At 39.4% G+C, this 23611-nt stretch overlaps 1 protein-coding gene across 2 annotated transcripts in view; it reads left to right on the top strand.

Moving 5' to 3' along the window:
- IGSF11 (immunoglobulin superfamily member 11) overlaps nt 1-23611 on the top strand; it is a 236298-nt gene that overhangs the window by 82292 nt on the left and 130395 nt on the right. The gene's annotated exons all lie outside the window — the stretch shown is intronic.

The raw sequence follows: 23611 nt of genomic DNA, 5'->3' as shown, positions 1-23611 counted from the left end.
TTAAAAAGGAACTACTGAAATTAAAAACAAAACTATACACTATAATAACAAGAACACAACAAAAGTAAGACATACCCTATCTTGAAGCCTGGCTAAGAGAAAGTATTTTTGCATGGGACTAAAAAATGTAACCATTGTACTCAAAGCAGAAGAATGACATTTTTTTTTCTAGGTACCTGCACTGTTCATGTCTGTGCACAAAAACAAAACAAAACATAACAAAAAAAACCCCTCATGGCTTGTCCTCAAAAGGGAAAATTTACAAGAAAACATGATTTACAAAGGGGAATTAAAATGCACAGTTTTGCTTCAAAATATCTCAATTTTTTCACCTGTTCCAAAAATTATCCACTTTCCCTTTGCCTAGCCAACCCTCAGTCTTTGTAGAGGAATTATGTCTTCGGGGAATTCTTTCCAGCTTTCTTTGATTGTGTCAAATTGTTCTGTTACAGGCCCATTCAGAACTCAGCCCCTCTCCTTCATACCACTTTTCACATTTGTTTGTAGAATTATGTGGTAAATTTCTGCCTTTTCCACTAGACTGAAGGTTTCATAAGAGCAAAGACCTATTGATTTTTGCTACTTAATGTATTATCACCGGTACCCTGGACAGAGCCTGGGAGATTGTATATTCTCAAAAAACACTGTAAAACCCTATTACAATGTATCCCATTAATAATGAGAATGAATATATAATTCTGTTGACAATTCCTGTCCTATGTTTAGTCCTTTTCTCATAGTGAGGGGAGGGGAGTTAAAGGGAGTGGAGGCTAAAGTGGAGGATGTGGTGGGGTGAATGAAGTTAGAGGGTTAAATCCTTCCTAATCCTGCCTTGAGAAGCAGAGAGTGGGTTCCTGTATATCATGGCCTGCATATGTTCCTGTATATCATTCTTGCATCAAGCTGATGAAACAAGTGCCAGTTCACTCTTCCTGGTATCACTGATGCAACCCTGGAAGTATCAATCAATATAGGACCCAGAAACATTTCCATAATAGCTAAGCTTTAGTTTGAAGTGCCACCTTGCTAAACCATAGTTAGGACATAAATAGATGCAGATTCAGCAACAGGATTTCTGGAATTCTTGGCAGTCTTGCTAGGCAATTTATTACCCCAATCATTTTAGAACCTCGTAATAATATGACTATGTATTTTGCGTGATCTGATTGTTTAGTTTTCACTCAACACATCATAGCAGGATTTTGACATAGTTGTTGAATTGATGAAAGACTGCACAAGAGCGGTGCAAATTCAATGGAAGGACAGAGTGGGGTTGGTTGTGAGGCAAAGGCATTTGTGGAAGTGTTAATGTTTTGCAGTCTCTCATTTCAAAGATCTATACAGAGGTATTTCCAGTTTATTCTGGGGAGATATCTTGATTGTCCACATTAAATTAAATTCAAATATTTTCTTATGGCTGCAAAATACAATGCAGTGAAATATTTGGGTGGAAATACCAAGTCAATGGATCTTTTATCCCCATGATGGCAAACTTTCAAATAAAACCAATTCTACTAATAATGGTAATAATAACAGCAGTTAATCAGACTTGCCAGGCTGATTATCAGCTAGGCACTGTAATGGGCATTTTCATACATATTACCTGATTCAATTCTAATAACCTGTGAAGTAGGAATTATATTCCATTTTTATAAGGTGGTAGTTGAGATATACAGAGGTTAAGTGACTTTCCCAATGTTATTAATAATATAGCACAGTTGAAATTAAGCAAACCTTTTATCATTTAGAAGGTCAAATGCAAAAGCTCTATTTCGCATTTACCTTATTTTGTTCTAGACATCAAGAAATATACACTATAGACATGCCCAAATCTCTAGGACAAGAAGTATACTATTATCATAATTTTGATGTATATTTAAAAAGAGCTGGCTACTGAAAAATAAAAAAAAAACTATAGTTAAATCTTAGTAGGAACCACGTACATAGATACATAAAATCTATTTGAAGTTAGTTGTCTTAGTTTGGGTTCCCCTGAAAGCATATCCTGAGTTAAAGGCTGATATATAGTTAGTTTATTTAAGAAGTAATTTCAGGGAGAAAGAGTAATTGATGGGAAAGTGAAAAAGGCAACAAGAAAAGCCAAAGATGCATTTGTTGTTGGTTGGTTGTCGTTGATCATGCCAGGAACTTCTGGGGAGCCTGATGAAATGTGGCTACGAACTGCCACTTGGAGGATGCAAGGGTGAAAGGTTATCCATTGAGTCCCATCCTACATTGGTCAAGAGTGGCCCCTATGCTTCCAGGTTGCACATGTCTATGGCACCGGATTCCTGCTGGTGTCAGAGAATCTCTGGAGCAGAAAGAGAGAGGTACTTGATACAGTCCAAGGCAAAGCAAGACACTGTTAGGTTATACCTGTGAGAAGCTGATCTAAGCTGCAGCAGAAACTAGAATAAGAGATAGAACTGAGAAGATATGAAATGGTGCATAAGAAGATTCTAATACTGCGGCACTCTTTCTTTAAGAATACATGGTATTAATATGTGGATTTTGGTAATAATAATGATTAGATATATATTGATTTTTCTAAAAATGATATTAAAACTGTGAACCAATTTATTTGAATTAAAATATTTTAGGCCATCTAATTTTTTCCTTGTTGTGTTACCATAGAAACAGCATAGCTCACTGTTTTCGAGTTCCAATTTTTATGGGTTATTCCTGATTTTATTATTAAAAACATTTAAAATCCAGGTATTATTTACTTAGTCTTTCATGTTTACAAAATATAAAACTTCTGATTAATTTTTAAAGAGTGGGTTATCTATTTAATTGTATATGTCTGTATCTCTTAAGGAAGAGTGTTCATTAACAGATACAAAAGACAGGCTAAAATCTGAACAAAAGATATTTTAGTATTAAAAAGTAGCAGAAAGGTTATCAGTTTCCAATTGTTGATCAGGGTGCTAATTCAAATGGAGGTATCTGCATATAGTGGAAAGAACACTGGCCGTAGAGACAGAAAACTTGAGTTTTACTTTCTAAGCTGTACTATTGATGAGCTGTATCATCTTGACTACGCAGTTTAAAGCTTCTTTGAATCTCAGTTTTCTTTATCTGGAAAAATGAAGTAAAATTACTTGTATCACAGCATTGTTGTGAGGATTTAAATAAGATGATTGTGTTAAAGTGTATGGTACAGTTACAGTGCCTAGTCCATATAAGTATGCCATAAATATGGATTAAATTTAAGTGTGAAATGTACACCCATCACTGGTTCTGATCTACACACTGATCATATGTGCTATCAGATTGGAGGCCATTTTTTCAAAATCTTATGGTTCTTCTCAGGGTTGTTTTTTCTTATGTTTTGACTCTTTTCTTGGATGTTGCTGGTTTAAAAAGATCTCTGATGGCTCTCATCAGGTAGGACCCTCCTCACCTCTTTTGAAGTATAAGTTAATCAATATCTCTAACTTTCTGGAAAGACAAGAATTTCAGAACATTTTAATCCTAAAGACAATGTTCTTGGTTGCAAGCAACAGAAACTGATGATGGTTCATTAAAGGAGAAAAGGTCCAGGCTGTTAGGTAGCTCATAGAAAAGACGGGAAGTCTAAAGGATTAGAAAATAAGCAGCAACCAAAGGAGGCTGAATAGCCAAATGACACCAAAGGAACACTCTGGTGGGGACTCACTGGACAGCTCCTGGCACCACCACCACTGCTGGCACCACAGCTACAACTGCCTCTGGTTAGTGGACAGTGGAATGAACTCTTTTTCATCTCTTCCTTCTTTTATGTCTTATCATTTCCTTTTACTTCTTCTTTCCTTATCCCTAAATTTTTGTTACACTTGCTCAAGACTTACAATTCCAAATATGAGGCTCTCCAGTTGGCTGAAACTTATGTTATGTAATTGCATCCTGGTTGCTAGAGGGTATTTCTGGCCTCTGCAGGGGAAGGTGGACTCTACTTTCCACTGAAAATCAAACTCTGGAAAATTGTCTCAACATTCGAAGAAGGTCTTGATGCTTAGCAGGAAGAAAAAGCTTGGCAGTTAAAAAAAAAAATCACCCGTGTCTGCAGTTTTGGATGCCCCACATCCACCCATACCCTTTCCCTTCTAGTTGTACTGAAAAATAATAAATGTATCCTTTTCAAAAATTATTTCAGTAGTTTTTGGGGAACACGTGGTATTTGGTTATATGGATAAGTTCATTATTGGTGATTTCTGACATTTTGGTGCATCCATCATCCGAGCAGTGTACACTGAACCCAATGTGTACTTTTTTGTAATCATCACCCTCCACCCTTCCCCTGAGTCCCCAGAGTCCATTATATCATTCTTACGCCTTTGTGTCCTCATGTCTTAGCTCTCACATATAAAATGAGAACATACAATGTTTGGTTTTACATTCCTCAGTTACTTCACATAGAATAATGGTCTCCAACTCCATCCAGGTTACTGTGAATGCCATTATTTCATTCCTTTTTATGACTGAGTAGTTTCCGTGGTGTGGTGTGTGTGTGTGTGTGTGTGTCTGATCTGTGTATATATACACACACTACATTTTCTTTCTTTTTTTAAATTTTATTATTATTATACTTTAAGTTTTAGGGTACATGTGCACAACTTGCAGGTTTGTTACATATGTATACATGTGCCATGTTGGTGTGCTGCACCCATTAACTTGTCATTTAGCATTAGGTATATCTCCTAATGCTATCCCTCCCCCCTCCCCCCACCCCACAACAGTCCCTGGTGTGTGATGTTCCCCTTCCTGTGTCCATGTGTTCTCATTGTTCAATTCCCACCTATGAGTGAGAACATGTGGTGTTAGGTTTTTTGTCCTTGTGGTAGTTTGCTGAGAATGATGGTTTCCAGCTTCATCCATGTCCCTACAAAGGACATGAACTCATCGTTTTTTATGGCTGCATAGTATTCCATGGTGTATATGTGCCACATTTTCTTAATCCAGTCTATCATTGTTGGACATTTGGGTTGGTTCCAAGTCTTTGCTATTGTGAATAGTGCCGCAATAAACATACATGTGCATATGTCTTTATAGCAGCATGATTTATAATCCTTTGGGTACATACCCAGCAATGGGACGGCTGGGTCAAATGGTATTTCCAGTTGTAGATCCCTGAGGAATCGCCACACTGACTTCCACAATGGTTGAACTAGTTTACAGTCCCACCAACAGTGTAAAAGTGTTCCTATTTCTCCACATCCTCTCCAGCACCTGTTGTTTCCTGACTTTTTAATGATCGCCATTCTAACTGGTGTGAGATGGTATCTCATTGTGGTTTTGATGTACATTTCTCTGATGGCCAGTGATGATGAGCATTTTTTCATGTGTTTTTTGGCTGCATAAATGTCTTCTTTTGGGAAGTGTCTGTTCATATCCTTCACCCACTTTTTGATGGGGTTGTTTGTTTTTTTCTTGTAAATTTGTTTGAGTTCTTTGTAGATTCTGGATATTAGCCCTTTGTCAGATGAGTAGGTTGCAAAAATTGTCTCCCATTCTGTAGGTTGCCTGTTCACTCTGATGGTAGTTTCTTTTGCTGTGCAGAAGCTCTTGAGATTAATTAGATCCCATTTGTCAATTTTGGTTTTTGTTGCCATTGCTTTTTGTGTTTTAGACATGAAGTCCTTGCCCATGCCTATGTCCTGAAAGGTATTGCCTAGGTTTTCTTCTAGGGTTTTTATGGTTTTAGGTCTAACATGTAAGTCTTTAATCCATCTTGAATTAATGTTTGTATAAGGTGTAAGGAAGGGATCCAGTTTCAGCTTTCTACATATGGCTAGCCAGTTTTCCCAGCACCATTTATTAAATAGGGAATCCTTTCCCCATTTCTTGTTTTTGTCAGGTTTGTCAAAGATCAGATAGTTGTAGATATGCGGCATTATTTCTGAGGGCTCTGTTCTGTTCCATTGATCTATATCTCTGTTTTGGTACCAGTACCATGCTGTTTTGGTTACTGTAGCCTTGTAGTATAGTTTGAAGTCAGGTAGCGTGATGCCTGCAGCTTTGTTCTTTTGGCTTAGGATTGACTTGTCAATGCGGGCTCTTTTTTGGTTCCATATGAACTTTAAAGTAGTTTTTTCCAATTCTGTGAAGAAAGTCATTGGTAGCTTGATGGGGATGGCATTGAATCTATAAATTACCTTGGGCAGTATGGCCATTTTCATGATATCAATTCTTCCTACCCATGAGCATGGAATGTTCTTCCATTTGCTTGTATCCTCTTTTATTTCATTGAGCAGTGGTTTGTAGTTCTCCTTGAAGAGGTCCTTCACATCCCTTGTAAGTTGGATTCCTAGGTATTTTATTCTCTTTGAAGCAATTGTGAATGGGAGTTCATGCATGATTTGGCTCTCTGTTTGTCTGTTATTGGTGTATAAGAATGCTTGTGATTTTTGTACATTGATTTTGTATCCTGAGACTTTGCTGAAGTTGCTTATGAGCTTAAGGAGATTTTGGGCTGAGACGATGGGGTTTTCTAGATATACAATCATGTCGTCTGCAAACAGGGACAATTTGACTTCCTCTTTTCCTAATTGAATACCCTTTATTTCCTTCTCCTGCCTGATTGCCCTGGCCAGAACTTCCAACACTATGTTGAATAGGAGTGGTGAGAGAGGGCATCTCTGTCTTGTGCCAGTTTTCAAAGGGAATGCTTCCAGTTTTTGTCCATTCAGTATGATATTGGCTGTGGGTTTGTCATAGATAGCTCTTATTATTTTGAGATATATCCCATCAATACCTAATTTATTGAGAGTTTTTAGCATGAAGCGTTGTTGAATTTTGTGAAAGGCCTTTTCTGCATCTATTGAGATAATCATGTGGTTTTTGTCTTTGGTTCTGTTTATATGCTGGATTAAGTTGATTGATTTCCATATGTTGAACCAGCCTTGCATCCCAGGGATGAAGCCCACTTGATCATGGTGGATAAGCTTTTTGATGTGCTGCTGGATTCAGTTTGCCAGTATTTTATTGAGACTTTTTGCATGAATGTTCATCAAGGACATTGGTCTAAAATTCTCTTTTTTTATTGTGTCTCTGCCAGGCTTTGGTATCAGGATGATGCTGGCCTCATAAAATGAGTTAGGGAGGATTCCCTCTTTTTCTGTTAATTGGAATAGTTCCAGAAGGAATGGTACCAGCCCCTCCTTGTACCTCTGGTAGAATTTGGCTGTGAATCCATCTGGTCCTGGATTTTTTTTGGTTGGTAATCTATTAATTATTGCCTCCATTTCAGATCCTGTTATTGGTCTATTCAGAGATTCAACTTCTTCCTGGTTTAGTCTTGGGAGGGTGTATGTGTCGAGGAATTTATCCATTTCTTCTAGATTTTCTAGTTTATTTGCGTAGAGGTGTTTATAGTATTCTCTGATGGTAGTTTGTATTTCTGTCGAATCGATGGTGATATCTCCTTTATCATTTTTTATTGCATCTATTTGATTCTTCTCTCTTTCTTCTGTATTAGTCTTGCTAGCAGTCTATCAATTTTGTTGATCTTTTCAAAAAACCAGCTCCTGGATTCATTAATTTTTTGAAGGTTTTTTTGTGTCTCTATTTCCTTCAGTTCTGCTCTGATCTTAGTTATTTCTTGCCTTCTGCTAGCTTTTGAATGTATTTGCTCTTGCTTCTCTAGTTCTTTTAATTGTGATATTAGGGTGTCAATTTTAGATCTTTCCTGCTTTCTCTTGTGGGCATTTACTGCTATAAATTTCCCTCTACACACTGCTTTGAATGTGTCCCAGAGATTCTGGTATGTTGAGTCTTTTTTCTCATTGGTTTCAAAGAACATCTTTATTTCTGCCTTCATTTCGTTATGTACCCAGTAGTCATTCAGGAGCAGGTTGTTCAGTTTCCATGTAGTTGAGCGGTTTTGAGTGAGTTTCTTAATCCTGAGTTCTAGTTTGATTGCACTGTGGTCTGAGAGATAGTTTGTCCTAATTTCTGTTCTTTTACATTTGCTGAGGAGTGCTTTACTTCCAATTATGTGGTCAATTTTGGAATAAGTGTGGTGTGGTGCTGAAAAGAATGTATATTCTGTTGATTTGGGGTGGAGAGTTCTGTAGATGTGTCTGAGGTCTGCTTGGTGCAGAGCTGAGTTCAATTCCTGGGTATCCTTGTTAACTTTCTGTCTCGTTCTGTCTAATGTTGACAGTGGGGTGTTAAAAGTCTCCCATTATTACTTTGTGGGAGTCTAAGTCTCTTTGTAGGTCACTAAGGACTTGCTTTATGAATCTGGGTGCTCCTGTATTGGGTGCATATATATTTAGGATAGTTAGCTCTTCTTGTTGAATTGATCCCTTTAGCGTTATGTAATGGCCTTCTTTGTCTCTTTTAGCCTTCTTCTCTCAACTTGTCAAAGTCATTCTCCATCCAGCTTTGTTCCATTGCTGGTGAGAAGCTGCGTTCCTTTGGAGGAGGAGAGGTGCTCTGATTTTTAGAGTTTCTGGTTTTTCTGCTCTGTTTTTTCCCCATCTTTGTGGTTTATCTACCTTTGGTCTTTGATGTTGGTGATGTATGGATGGGTTTTTGGTGTGGATGTCCTTTCTGTTTGTTAGTTTTCCTTCTAACAGTCAGGACCCTCAGCTGCAGGTCTGTTGGATTTTGCTGGAGGTCCACTCCAGACCCTGTTTGCCTGGGTATCAGCAGCAGTGGCTGCAGAACAGCGGATATTGGTGAACCGCAAATGCTGCTGCCTGATCGTTCCTCTGAAAGTTTTGTCTCAGAGGAGTACCTGGCCGTGTGAGGTGTCGGTCCGCCCGTACTTGGCGGTGCCTCCCAGTTAGGCTACTCGCGGGTCAGGGACCCACTTGAGGAGGCAGTCTTCCCGTTCTCAGATCTCAAGCGGTGTGCTGGGAGAACCACTACTCTCACACCACATTTTCTTTATCCACTCGTTGGTTGATGGGCATTTAGGCTGGTTCCATAATTTTGTAATTGCAAATTGTGCTGCTATAAACACGTGTGTGCAAGTGTCTTTTTTCATATAATTACTTCTTTTCCTCTGTGCAGATAACCGGTAGTAAGATTGCTGAATCAAATGGTAATTCTACTTTTAGTTCTTTTAGGAGCCTCTACACTGTTTTCCGTAGTGGTTGTACTAGTTTACATTCCCACCAGTGGTATAAATGTGTTCCCTTTTCACCAGATCCATGCCAACATTTATTATTTTTTAGTTTTCAATTATGGCCGTTCTTGCAGGAGTAAGGTGGTATCACATTGTGGTTTTGACTTGCAATTCTTAATAATTAGTGATGTTGAGCATTTTTCACATGTTTGCTGACCATTTGTTTATCTTCTTTTGATAATTGCCTATTCATGTCCTTAGTGCCCTTTTTAATGGGATTATTGTTTTTTTCTTGCTGATTTGTTTGAATTCCTTGTAGCTTCTAGATATTAGTCCTTTGTTGGATACATAGTTCGTGAAGATGCATAGTTTGTGAAGATTTTTCTCCCCCTCTGTGGGTTGCCTGTTTACTCTGCTGATTATTTCTTTTGCTGTGCAGAAGCTTTTTAGTTCAATTAAGTCCCATCTATTTATCTTTGACTTTTTGCATTTGCTTTTGGGTTCTTGGTCATGAACTCTATGCCTAAACCAATGTTTAGAAGGTATTTATGATGTTATCTTTTAGAATTTTTATGATTTCAGGTCTTGGATTCAAGTCTTTGATCCATCTTGAGTTGATTTTTGTATAAAGTGAGAGATGAGGATCCAATTTCATTCTTCTACATGTGGCTTGCCATTTATCCCAGCACCATTTGTTGAATAGGGGGTCCTTTCCCCACTTTATCTTTTTGTTTGCTTTGATGAAGATCAGTAGGCTGTAAGTATTTGGCTTTATTTCTGGGTTCTCTTTTCTGTTCCATTGGTCTATATGCTTGTACTTATAACAGTACCATGCTGTTTTGGTAACGATAGCCTTGTAGTATAGTTTGAACTTGGATAATGTGATGCCTCCAGATTTGTTCTTTTTGCTTAGTCTTGCTTTGGCTATGCAGGGTCTTTTTTGGTTCCATACAAATTTTAGGATTGTTTTTTCTAGCTCTGTGAAGAATGATGTTGGTATTTTGATGGGCATTGCATTGACTTTATAGGTTGCTTTTGGCAGTATGGTCATTTTCACAATATTGATTCTACCCATCCATGAGCATGGGATATTTTTCCATTTGTTTGTGTCACCTATAATTTCTTTCAGCAGTGTTTTGTAGTTTACCTTGTAGAGATCTTTCACTTCCTTGGTTAGGTACATTTCTGAGTTTTTTTTTTTTTTTTTTTTTTGCAGCTGTTGTAAAAGGGGTTGAGTTCTTGATTTGATTCTCAGCTTGGTTGCTGTTGGTGTGTAGCAGTGCTACTGATTTGTGTACATTGATTTTATATTCTGCAACTTTACTGAATTCATTTATCCTATCTAGGAGCTTTTTGGAAGAGTCTTTAGGGTTTTCTAGGTATATGAACTATACCTAGAAAACAGCAGCAAATCAGCAGACAGTAGCAGTTTGAATCCTCTTTACTGATTTGGATGCCCTTTGCTTCTTTGTCTTGTCTGATTGCTCTGGCTAGGACTTCCAGTACTATGTTGAATAGAAGTGGTGAAAGTGGGCATCCTTGTCTGTTCCAGTTCTCAGGGGGAAAGCTTTCAGCTTTTCCCCATTCAGTATAATGTTGGCTGTGGGTTTGTCACAGATGGCTTTTATTACAGTTAGGTATGTCCCTTGTATGCTGATTTTGCAGAGGGTTTTAATCACAAAGGGATGCTGGATTTTGTGAAATGCTTTTTCAGAGTCTGTTGAGATGATCATGTGACCTTTGTTTTAAATTCTGTTTTTGTGGTGTATCACATTTATTGACTTGAGTATGTTAAACCAACCCTGCATCCCTGGTATGAAACCCACTTGATAATGGTGGATTATCTTTTCGATAAGCTGTTGGATTCGATTAGTTAGTATTTTGTCGAGGATTTTTGCATCTGTGTTCATTAGGGATATTGGTCTGTAGTTTTCTTTTTTTTTTCTATGTCCTTTCCTGGTTTTGGTATTAGGGTAATACTGGATTCATAGAATGATTTAGGGAGGATTCCCTCTTTCTCTGTCTTTTGGAATAGTTTCATTAGTATTGGTACCAATTCTCTGAATGTCTGACAGAATTCAGCTGTGAATCCATCTGGTCCTGGACATTTTTGTTGGCAATTTTTAAATCCCTCCCTCCCTCCCTCTCTTCCTCCCTCCCTCCCTCTCTTCCTCCCTCCCTCCCTCTCTTCCTCCCTCCCTCCCTTCCTGTTTGCTTCCTTCCTTTCTATGTTTTGTGAACAGATGTGATTCTCCTGTCTCAGCCTCCTGAGTAGCTGGGATTATAGGCGCACACCACCACACCTGGATAATTTTTGTAGTCTTAGTAGAGACAGAGTTTCACTGTGTTGGCCAGACTTGTCTCAAACTCCTGGCCTCAAGTGATCCACCCACCTTGGCTTCCCGAAGTGGTGAGATTATAGGCATGAGCCACCGCACCCAGCCAAGAACCATCTTTTTGTTTCATTTATTTTTTGTACATTTTCTTTGTTTCAATTTCATTTAGTTCTGCTCTGATATTTGTTATTTCTTTTCTTCTTCTAGGTTTGGGTTTGGTTTCTTCTTTTTTTCTAGTTCCTTGAGGTGTGAGCTTAGATTGTCTATTTGTGCTCTTTCAGAGTTTTTGATGTAGGCATTTAATGCTATGAACTTTCCTCTTAGCGCTGCTTTTACTGTATCCCAGAGGTATTGATAGGTTGTGTCACTATTATTGTTCAGTTCAAAGAATTTTTAAATTTTCATATTGATTTCATTTTTGATCCAAAGATCATTTGGGACCAGGTTATTTAATTTCCATGTATTTGTATAGTTTGGAGGGTTCCTTTTGGAGTTAATTTTCAATTTTATTCCACTGTGGTCTGAGAGAATACTTGATATAATTTCAATTTTCTTAAAAATATTGAGACTTGTTTTGTGACCTATCATATGGTCTATCTTGGAGAATGTTCCATGTGCTGATAAATAGAATGTATATTGTGCAGTTGTTGGGTAGAATGTTCTGTAAATATCTGTTAAGTCCATTTGTTCTAGTGTATAGTTTAATTCCATTGTTTCTTTGTTGACTTTCTGTCTTGATAACCTGTTTAGTGCTGTTAGTCGAGTATTGAAGTCCGCCACTGTTAGTGTATTGCCATCTGTCTCATTTCTTAGGTCTTGTAGTAATTGTTTTATAAATTTGGGAGATCCAGTGTTAGGTGCATGTATATTTAGAATTGTGATATTTTCCTGTTGGACTAATCTTTTTATTATTATATAATGCCCCTCTTTATTTTTTTTAACTGTTGTTGCTTTAAAGTCTGTTTTGTCTGATATAAATAGGAACAGCTACTCCTGCTTACATTTGGTTTCCATTTGCATGGAATATCTTTTTCCACCACTTTACCTTAAGTTTATGTGAGCCCATATTTGTGAGCTGAATCTCTTGAAGACGGTGGATACTTGTTTGTGGGATTTTTTTTTTGAAATTTATTTATTTATTTATTTTTTATTATTATACTTTAAGTTTTAGGGTACATGTGCACATTGTGCAGGTTAGTTACATATGTATACATGTGCCATGCTGGTGTGCTGCACCCACTAACTCATCATCTAGCATTAGGTATATCTCCCAATGCTATCCCTCCCCCCTCCCCCTACCCCACAACAGTCCCCAGAGTGTGATGTTCCCCTTCCTGTGTCCATGTGATCTCATTGTTCAATTCCCACCTATGAGTGAGAATATGCGGTGTTTGGTTTTTTGTTCTTGCAATAGTTTACTGAGAATGATGATTTCCAATTTCATCCATGTCCCTACAAAGGACATGAACTCATCATTTTTTATGGCTGCATAGTATTCCATGGTGTATATGTGCCACATTTTCTTAATCCAGTCTATCATTGTTGGACATTTGGGTTGGTTCCAAGTCTTTGCTATTGTGAATAATGCCGCAATAAACATACGTGTGCATGTGTCTTTATAGCAGCATGATTTATAGTCCTTTGGGTATATACCCAGTAATGGGATGGCTGGGTCAAATGGTATTTCTAGTTCTAGATCCCTGAGGAATCGCCACACTGACTTCCACAATGGTTGAACTAGTTTACAGTCCCACCAACAGTGTAAAAGTGTTCCTATTTCTCCACATCCTCTCCAGCACCTGTTGTTTCCTGACTTTTTAATGATTGCCATTCTAACTGGTGTGAGATGGTATCTCATTGTGGTTTTGATTTGCATTTCTCTGATGGCCAGTGATGGTGAGCATTTTTTCATGTGTTTTTTGGCTGCATAAATGTCTTCTTTTGAGAAGTGTCTGTTCATGTCCTTTGCCCACTTTTTGATGGGGTTGTTTGTTTTTTTCTTGTAAATTTGTCTGAGTTCATTGTAGATTCTGGATATTAGCCCTTTGTCAGATGAGTAGGTTGCGAAAATTTTCTCCCATTTTGTAGGTTGCCTGTTCACTCGATGGTAGTTTCTTTTGCTGTGCAGAAGCTCTTGAGTTTAATTAGATCCCGTTTGTCAATTTTGGTTTTTGTTGCCATTGCTTCTGGTGTTTTTGACATGAAGTCCTTGCCCATGCCTATGTCCTGAATGGTAATGCCTAGGTTATCTTCTAGGGTTTTTATGGTTTTAGGTCTAACGTTTAAGTCTTTAATCCATCTTGAATTGATTTTTGTATAAGGTGTAAGGAAGGGATCCAGTTTCAGCTTTCTACATATGGCTAGCCAGTTTTCCCAGCACCATTTATTAAATAGGGAATCCTTTCCCCATTGCTTGTTTTTGTCAGGTTTGTCAAAGATCAGATAGTTGTAGATATGCGGCGTCATTTCTGAGGGCTCTGTTCCTGTTCCATTGATCTATATCTCTGTTTTGGTACCAGTACCATGCTGTTTTGGTTACTGTAGCCTTGTAGTATAGTTTGAAGTCAGGTAGTGTGATGCCTCCAGCTTTGTTCTTTTGGCTTAGGATTGACTTGTCAATGCAGGCTCTTTTTTGGTTCCATATGAACTTTAAAGTAGTTTTTTCCAATTCTGTGAGGAAAGGCATTGGTAGCTTGATGGGGCTGGCATTGAATCTATAAATTACCTTGGGCAGTATGGCCATTTTCACGATATTGATTCTTCCTACCCATGAGCATGGAATGTCCTTCCATTTGTTTGTATCCTCTTTTATTTCCTTGAGCAGCGGTTTGTAGTTCTCCTTGAAGAGGTCCTTCATATCCCTTGTAAGTTGGATTCCTAGGTATTTTATTCTCTTTGAAGCAATTGTGAATGGGAGTTCACTCATGATTTGGCTCTCTGTTTGTCTGTTGTTGGTGTATAGGAATGCTTGTGATTTTTGTACATTGATTTTGTATCCTGAGACTTTGCTGAAGTTGCTTATCAGCTTAAGGAGATTTTGGGCTGAGACAATGGGGTTTTCTAGATATACAATCATGTCATCTGCAAACAGGGACAATTTGACTTCCTCTTTTCCTAATTGAATACCCTTTATTTCCTTCTCCTGCCTAATTGCCCTGGCCAGAACTTCCAACACTATGTTGAATAGGAGTGGTGAGAGAGGGCATCCCTGTCTTGTGCCAGTTTTCAAAGGGAATGCTTCCAGTTTTTGCCCATTGAGTATGATATTGGCTGTGGGTTTGTCATAGATAGCTCTTATTATTTTGAAATATGTCCCATCAGTACTAATTTATTGAGAGTTTTTAGCATGAAGCGTTGTTGAATTTTGTGAAAGGCCTTTTCTGCATCTATTGAGATAATCATGTGGTTTTTGTCTTTGGTTCTGTTTATATGCTGTATTACATTTATTGATTTGTGTATATTGAACCAGCCTTGCATCCCAGGGATGAAGCCCACTTGGTCCTGGTGGATAAGCTTTTTGATGTGCTGCTGGATTCGGTTTGCCAGTATTTTATTGAGGATTTTTGCATCAGTGTTCATCAAGGATATTGGTCTAAAATTCTCTTTTTTGGTTGTGTCTCTGCCCGGCTTTGGTATCAGAATGATGCTAGCCTCATAAAATGAGTTAGGGAGGATTCCCTCTTTTTCTATTGATTGGAATAGTTTCAGAAGGAATCGTACCAGTTCCTCCTTGTACCTCTGGTAGAATTCGGCTGTGAATCCATCTGGTCCTGGACTCTTTTTGGTTAGGTAAGCTATTGATTATTGCCACAATTTCAGATCCTGTTATTGGTCTATTCAGAGATTCAACTTCTTCCTGGTTTAGTCTTGGGAGAGTGTATGTGTCAAGGAATTTATCCATTTCTTCTAGATTTTCTAGTTTATTTGCGTAGAGGTGTTTGTAGTATTCTCCGATGGTAGTTTGTATTTCTGTGGGATCGGTGGTGATATCCCCTTTATCATTTTTTATTGTGTCTATTTGATTCTTCTCTCTTTTTTTCTTTATTAGTCTTGCTAGCGGTCTATCAATTTTGTTGATCCTTTCAAAAAACCAGCTCCTGGATTCATTAATTTTTTGAAGGGTTTTTTGTGTCTCTATTTCCTTCAGTTCTGCTCTGATTTTAGTTATTTCTTGCCTCCTGCTAGCTTTTGAATGTCTTTGCTCTTGCTTTTCTAGTTCTTTTAATTGTGATGTTAGGGTGTCAATTTTGGATCTTTCCTGCTTTCTCTTGTGGGCATTTAGTGCTATAAATTTCCCTCTACACACTGCTTTGAATGCATCCCAGAGATTCTGGTATGTTGTGTCTTTGTTCTCGTTGGTTTCAAAGAACATCTTTATTTCTGCCTTCATTTCGTTATGTACCCAGTAGTCATTCAGGAGCAGGTTGTTCAGTTTCCATGTAGTTGAGCAGTTTTGAGTGAGATTCTTAATCCTGAGTTCTAGCTTGATTGCACTGTGGTCTGAGAGATAGTTTGTTATAATTTCTGTTCTCTTACATTTGCTGAGGAGAGCTTTACTTCCAAGTATGTGGTCAATTTTGGAATAGGTGTGGTGTGGTGCTGAAAAGAATGTATATTCTGTTGATTTGGGGTGGAGAGTTCTGTAGATGTCTATTAGGTCCTCTTGGAGCAGAGCTGAGTTCAATTCCTGGGCATCCTTGTTGAATTCTGTCTCGTAGATCTGTCTAATGTTGACAGTGGGGTGTTAAAGTCTCCCATTATTACTGTGTGGGAGTCTAAGTCTCTTTGTAGGTCACTCAGGACTTGCTTTATGAATCTGGGTGCTCCTGTATTGGGTGCATATATATTTAGGATAGTTAGCTCTTCTTGTTGAATTGATCCCTTTAGCATTATGTAATGGCCTTCTTTGTCTCTTTTGATCTTTGTTGGTTTAAAGTCTGTTTTATCAGAGACTAGGATTGCAACCCCTGCCTTTTTTTGTTTTCCATTTGCTTGGTAGATCTTCCTCCACCCTTTTATTTTGAGCCTATGTGTGTCTCTGCACGTGAGATGGGTTTCCTGAATACAGCACACTGATGGGTCTTGACTCTTTATCCAATTTGCCAGTCTGTGTCTTTTAATTGGAGCATTTAGTCCATTTACATTTAAAGTTAATATTGTTATGTGTGAATTTGGTCCTGTCATTATGATGTTAGCTGGTTATTTTGCTCGTTAGTTGATGCAGTTTCTTCCTAGTCCTGATGGTCTTTACATTTTGGCATGATTTTGCAGTGGCTGGTACCAGTTGTTCCTTTCCATGTTTAGTGCTTCCTTCAGGAGCTCTTTTAGGGCAGGCCTGGTGGTGACAAAATCTCTCAGCATTTGCTTGTCTGTAAAGTATTTTATTTCTCCTTCACTTATGAAGCTTAGTTTGGCTGGATATGAAATTCTGGGTTGAAAATTCTTTTCTTTAAGAATGTTGAATATTGGCCCCCACTCTCTTCTGGCTTGTAGGGTTTCTGCCGAGAGATCTGCTGTTAGTCTGATGGGCTTCCCTTTGAGGGTAACCTGACCTTTCTCTCTGGCTGCCCTTACTTAACATTTTTTCCTTCATTTCAACTTTGGTGAATCTGACAATTATGTGTCTTGGAGTTGCTCTTCTCGAGGAGTATCTTTGTGGCGTTCTCTGTATTTCCTGAATCTGAACGTTGGCCTGCCTTGCTAGATTGGGGAAATTCTCCTGGATAATATCCTGCAGAGTGTTTTCCAACTTGGTTCCATTCTCCCCATCACTTTCAGGTACACCAATCAGACGTAGATTTGGTCTTTTCACATAGTCCCATATTTCTTGGAGGCTTTGCTCGTTTCTTTTTATTATTTTTCTCTAAACTTTCCTTCTCGGTTCATTTCATTCATTTCATCTTCCATTGCTGATACCCTTTCTTGCAGTTGAGCGCATCGGCTCCTGAGGCTTCTGCATTCTTCACGTAGTTCTCGAGCCTTGGTTTTCAGCTCCATCAGCTCCTTTAAGCACTTCTCTGTATTGGTTATTCTAGTTATACATTCTTCTAAATTTTTTTCAAAGTTTTCAACTTCTTTGCCTTTGGTTTGAATGTCCTCCCTAGCTCAGAGTAATTTGATCGTCTGAAGCCTACTTCTCTCAGCTCATCAAAGTCATTCTCCGTCCAGCTTTGTACCGTTGCTGGTGAGGAGCTGCGTTCCTTTGGAGGAGGAGAGACACTCTGATTTTTAGAGTTTCTAGTTTTTCTGTTCTGTTTTTTCCCCATCTTTGTGGTTTTATCTACTTTTGATCTTTGATGATGGTGATGTACAGATGGGTTTTTGGTGTGGATGTCTTTTCTGTTTGTTAGTTTTCCTTCTAACAGACAGGACCCTCAGCTGCAGGTCTGTTGGAGTACCCTGCAGTGTGAGGTGTCAGTGTGCCCCTGCTGGAGGGTGCCTCCCAGTTAGGCTGCTCGGGTGTCAGGGGTCTGGGACCCACTTGAGGAGGCAGTGTGCCTGTTCTCAGATCTCCAGCTGCATACTGGGAGAACCACTGCTCTCTTCAAAGCTGTCAGACAGGGACATTTAAGTCTGCAGAGGTTACTGCTGTCTTTTTGTTTGTCTGTGCCCTGCCCCCAGAGGTGGAGCCTGCAGAGGCACGCAGGCCTCCTTGAGCTGTGGTGGGCTCCACCCAGTTCGAGCTTCCCGGCTGCTTTGTTTACCTAAGCAAGCCTGGGCAATGGTGGGCGCCCCTCCCCCAGCCTTGCTGCCGCCTTGCAGTTTGATCTCAGACTGCTGTGCTAGCAATCAGCGAGATTCCGTGGGGTAGGACCCTCCTAGCCAGGTGCGGGATATAATCTCATGGTGCGCCGTTTTTTAAGCCCATCGGAAAAGCGCAGTATGCAGGTGGGAGTGACCCGGTTTTCCAGGTGCCGTCTATCACCCCTTTCTTTGATTAGGAAAGGGAACTCCCTGACCCCTTGCGCTTCCCGAGTAAGGCAACACCTCGCCCTGCTTCGGCTCACGCATGGTGCGCGCACCCACTGACCTGCGCCCACTGTCTGGCACTCCCTAGTGAGATGAACCCGGTACCTCAGATGGAAATGCAGAAATCACCCGTCTTCTGCGTCGCTCAGGCTGGGAGCTGTAGACCGGAGCTGTTCCTGTTCGGCCATCTGGGCTCCTCCCGTTTGTGGGATTTTATCCATTCTGCCATTCTCTATTTTTTAAGTGGAGCATTTAGGCCATTTACATTCAATGTTAGTATTGAGATGTGAGGTACTGTTCTATTCATCATGCTGATTGTTGCTTGAATTCCTTTTTTTAACTGTGTTATTGTTTTATAGGTCCTGTGAGATTTGTGCTTTAAGGAGGTTCTATTTTGGTGTATTTCAGGTTTTGTTCCAAGATTTAGAACTCCTTTTAGCATTTTTTGTAGTGCAAGCTTGATAGTGGTGAATTCTGTCAGCATTTGTTTGTCTGAAAAAGACTTTATCTCTCCTTCATTTATGAAGCTTAGTTTTGCTGGATACAAAATTCTAGGCTGATATTTATTTTGTTTAAGAAGGCTATAGATCCTTTTGGCTTGCAGGATTTCTGCTGAGAAATCTAGTGTTAGTCTGATAGCTTTTCCTTTGTATGATGGGTTACCAGATGCTTTTACCTCACAACTCTTAAGATCCTTTCCTTCATCTTAATATTAGATAACCTGTTGACTCTGTGCCTAGGTGATGATCTTTTTGTGATGAACTTACCAGGTGTTCCTTGAGCATCTTATATTTGAATATCTGGATCTCTAGCAAGACCAGGGAAGTTTTCCTCAATTATTTCCTCAAATACTTTTTCCAAACTTTTAGATTTCTCCTCTTCCTCAGGAATACTAATTATTCTTATGTTTGGTCATTTAACATAATCCCAAATTTCTTGGAGGCTTTGTTTATTTTTTAAAAATTCTTTTTTTCTTTACCCTTGTCTGATTGGGTTAACTAGAAAGTCTTATCTTCAAGCTCTGAAGTTCTTTCTTCTACTTGTTCGATTTGATTGCTGAAACTTCCCAGTGTATTTTGCATTTCTCTAAGTATGTCTTTCATTTTCAGAAGTTGTGATTGTCTTTTCTTTATGATGTCTATTTCTCTGGAGACTTTTTCATCCATATCCTGTGTTTTTTTTTAGGTTTCTTTGTTTTTCACCTTTCTCTTGTGCCTCCTTGAGTAGCTTAATAATCAACCTTCTGAATTCTTTATTTGGCAATTCAGAGATTTTTTCTTGGTTTGGATTGCTGGAGAGCTAATGTGATCTTTTGGGGGTGTTAATAGAACCTTGTTTTGTCATATTATCAGAACTGCTTTTTTGGTTCCTTCTTTTTTGGGTAGACTGTTTCAGTGGAAAGATCTGGAACTCAAGGGCTGCTGTTCAGATTGTTTTGTCCCATGAGGTGATCCTTTGGATGTGGTACTCTCCTGCTTCCCCTAGGGATGGGGCTTCTTGAGAGCTGGACTGCAGTGATTGTTATTGCCCTTCTGCATCTAGCCACCCAGTGGGGCTAACTGGGCTCCCGGCTGGTATTGGGGAATGCCTGCAAAAAGGCCTGTGTTGTGATCCATCTTTAGATCTCCCAGCCATGGATACCAGAACCTGCTCTGGTGGAGGTGGCAGAGGTGTGTTGTGAACTCTGTGGGAGTCCTTGGGTGCAGTTTTTTGCAACCAAGTTTTTGAATGGTGGTTATGCTAGCATGCTAGCAGTAAAATTGTCATGTGGATGGACTCAGGACCTCTGGTTAGCTAGGGTGTTTCAGGCAATAGAATCAGCTGTTATTTCCTCCTTCTTTGGAGCATGGTTGTGAGAGACATGACTAGCTGGATTTCCTAGGCCAACTAAGAATCCCTAAGCCTAGCTGGGAAGGTGACCACATCCACTTTTAAACATGGGGCTTGCAACTTAGCTCACACCCGACTAATCAGGTAGTAAAGAGAGCTCACTAAAATGCCAATTAGGCAAAAACAGGATAGCCAGTCATCTATTGCCTGAGAGCACAGGGGGAGGGAAAATGATTGGCATATAAACCCAGGCATTTGAGCTGGCAACAGCAACCCCCTTTGGGTCCCCTCCCATTTATGGGAGCTCTGTTTTCACTCTATTAAATCTTGCAACTGCACAATCAGGCTAAAGGCTTGCCATTGTTCCTGCATAGCTAAGTGCCCGGGTTCATCCAAATCGAGCTGAACGCTAGTCGCTGGGTTCCACGGTTCTCTTCTGTGACCCACAGCTTCTAATAGAGCTATAACACTCACCACATGAGCCAAGATTCCATTCCCTGGAATCCATGAGGCCAAGAACCCCAGGTCAGAGAACAAGAGGCTTGCCGCCATCTTGGAAGCTGCCTGCCACCATCTTGGGAGCTCTAAGAACAAGGACCCCCTGGTAACAGTTGTTCTGTTATGAGTTGCTGTAATGGCTTGAGTTGGTTTGCCTCCAGCCAGGAGGTGGTGTTTTCAAGAGAGCGCCAGCTGAGGTAGTAGGAGGGGTATATAATCTTGCCCTACGTTTGGCAGGATGGGTACTTAGGTTTCTCAGGTGATGGGTAGGGCCATAGAGCTCTCAAGAGCTTATGCCTTTTGTCTTCAGCTACCAGAGTGAGTAGAGAAAAACCATCAGGTGTGGGCACTGTTAGGCAGGTCTGAGCTTAGGCTTTTCTTGGACGGGGCTTGCTGCCACCACTGTGGAGGGTGGGAGGTGGTTCCCAGGCCAATGGAGTTTTGTTCCCAGGGGGATTATGGCTGCCTCTGCTGCATCATACAGGTCACCAGGGAAGTAGGGGAAAGCCAGCAGTGACAGGCCTTACCCAGCTCCCTCATAACCAGCAAGGTCAGTCTGAATCCTGCCATGCCCCAGCAACCATATTGAGTTTATATCCAGTCAGCCTGCAATCAGGGCTGAGATCTTGCCCAAGGCTACAACCCTCCCTGCTGAGAAAACAAGCAGGGCTCTCAGGCTTCGCCCCTCCCTGCCTGCCCACTGAGCACTCCAATCTGCACTATGAGCTTCCTTCACCCTGTGGCCTCTCTCTGATTCTGCTGGCTGCCTTCTCTTCCCCAAGGACCTCTGTCAGATAAGGCCAGGAATGGCTTCTTTGCCTTCAGTGGGCACTTAATAAAATGATCATCTAATTTTTTTCCTTTAACCTCAATGTGGTGCATTGCATTGATCGTTAAATATTAAACATTACTCTCATGAAATAAATCCAGTTGGTGTGATGCATTATCTCATATATATATTAGGGGACTAATGCTCATTTGCATATCTTTGCGTAAGAAAAATTGGTCTATTTTCTTTTCTTTTCTCCTATCATTCTTGTCAATATTTGGTATGCAGTATAATGGTAACATCATAAAATGAGTGGAGTGTTTCATTTTTTCATAGTTGTAAAAGATTGGGTTTGTTTTTGTTTTCTGAACATTTGGTGAAATCTGCTGATAAAATTACCTGGAGCTAGAGTTTTATTTTTAGAAAGATTTTAAACTATTGCTTCAATTACCTTAATTGTACAGGACTGTCCACATTTTCTGCTTATTTTTGAACAAATGTTGATAACTTATATTTTTCTAGGATATTGCCCATTTCCTCCAAAATTTCAGATTTTTTGGCAGAAAATTATTCACATTTTTCCTCTCTTTTAAATATCTGCAGCATATGTAGTAATGTCTCCTTTTTTATTCTTTTTTATTTTTATTTTTTGAGATGGAGTCTTGCTTGTTGCCCAGGCTGGAGTGCGATGGCATGATCTCGGCTCACAGCAACCTCTGCTTCCTGAGTTCAAGCAATTCTCCCACCTTAGCCTTCAGAGTAGTAGCTGGGATTACAGGTGTGCATTACCACATCTGGCTAATTTTTGTATTTTTAGTAGAGATGGGGTTTCACCATGTTGGCCAGGCTGGTCTCAAACTCTTGACCTCAGGTGATCCACCTGCCTTGGCCTCCCAAAGTGCTGAGATTATAGGCATGAGCCACCGCATCTGGCCACCATTTTTATTCTGATATTATTTGAGGTCTCTCTCATTTTTAATTTTGATTAGTGTCACTGGAATTTTGTTAAATAACATTTTCAAAGTGCAAATATTTGACTGTGTCAATCTTCTGTATTATATATTTGTTAAACATTTTATTGATTTTGCCTCTATATTATTTTCTTCTATTAATACTTCCTTTAGACCTATTTTATTTTATTAAAATTCTTAAGCTAAGTAGTAATTTGTTTGTGTTTAGGTTTTCATCTTTTCTGTTATAAACATTTGAGGCTTTAAGTTTTCCTTCAAATAGATACCCTAGCTGCATTTTACAGATTTCAATATAAAATATTTTTATTTTCTTCTAGATACACTTTAGTTTCCTTTATGATTTCTTGATTTTGAATTATTTAGAATTGCTTTTTGTAATATCTAAATGTGTGTAAGTGTGTGTTTGTTATTGATATCTACCTTAATATCATTGTGGTCAAAGAATGTGTTGTAAATAATTTCAATCCTGTCAGATTTCTTGAGAATTGCTTCATTCATTGATTCATCCATTCAAAATATTTATTCAGTATCTACATGTGTCATGATCTGTTAAAGACACTGAGAATTCAGCAATGAATAAAATAGAGTTCCTGTCCTTGTAGATCATATTGGGTGAAGCAGACAATAAACAAACAAGATTATTAAAATAATTGACTATGTTAATGACAGAATACTAAGAAAAAATACAACAGGGAGAGGGATTTTAAAATGTCTTTTAAATTTTTTATTTTAGAAGGATGATGTTAACTGCCCAAGGGGTTCACCTTGCCTGCTGCCTCAACAGAGCCAATTCATCAAGACAGGGGAATTGCAATAGAGAAAGAGTAATTCATGCAGAGCCGGCTGTGTGGGAGACTGGAGCTTTATTATTACTCAAATCAGTCTTCCCAGACATTCAGGGAGCAGAGTTTTTAAGGATAACTTGGTGGATGAGGGGAAGCCAGTGAGCTAGGAGTGCTGATCGGTTAGGGATGAAATTATAGTGAGTCAAAGCTGTCTTCTTGCACTGAGTCATTTCCTGGGAGGGGGCCACAAGATCAAATGAGACAGTTTATTGATCTGGGTGGTGCCAGCTGATCCATCCATCCTGTGCAGGGTGTGCAAACTATCTCAAGCACTGATCTTAGGAGCAGTTTAGGGAGGGTCAGAATCTTGTAGCCTCTGGCTGCATGACTCCTAAACC

Source organism: Gorilla gorilla, chromosome 2 (genome assembly GCF_029281585.2).
Source record: "Gorilla gorilla gorilla isolate KB3781 chromosome 2, NHGRI_mGorGor1-v2.1_pri, whole genome shotgun sequence".
NCBI classification, from domain to species: domain Eukaryota; kingdom Metazoa; phylum Chordata; class Mammalia; order Primates; family Hominidae; genus Gorilla; species Gorilla gorilla.
The sequence above is the reverse complement of the archived record's forward strand: the minus strand, read 5'-3'. Positions and strand labels throughout refer to the sequence as shown.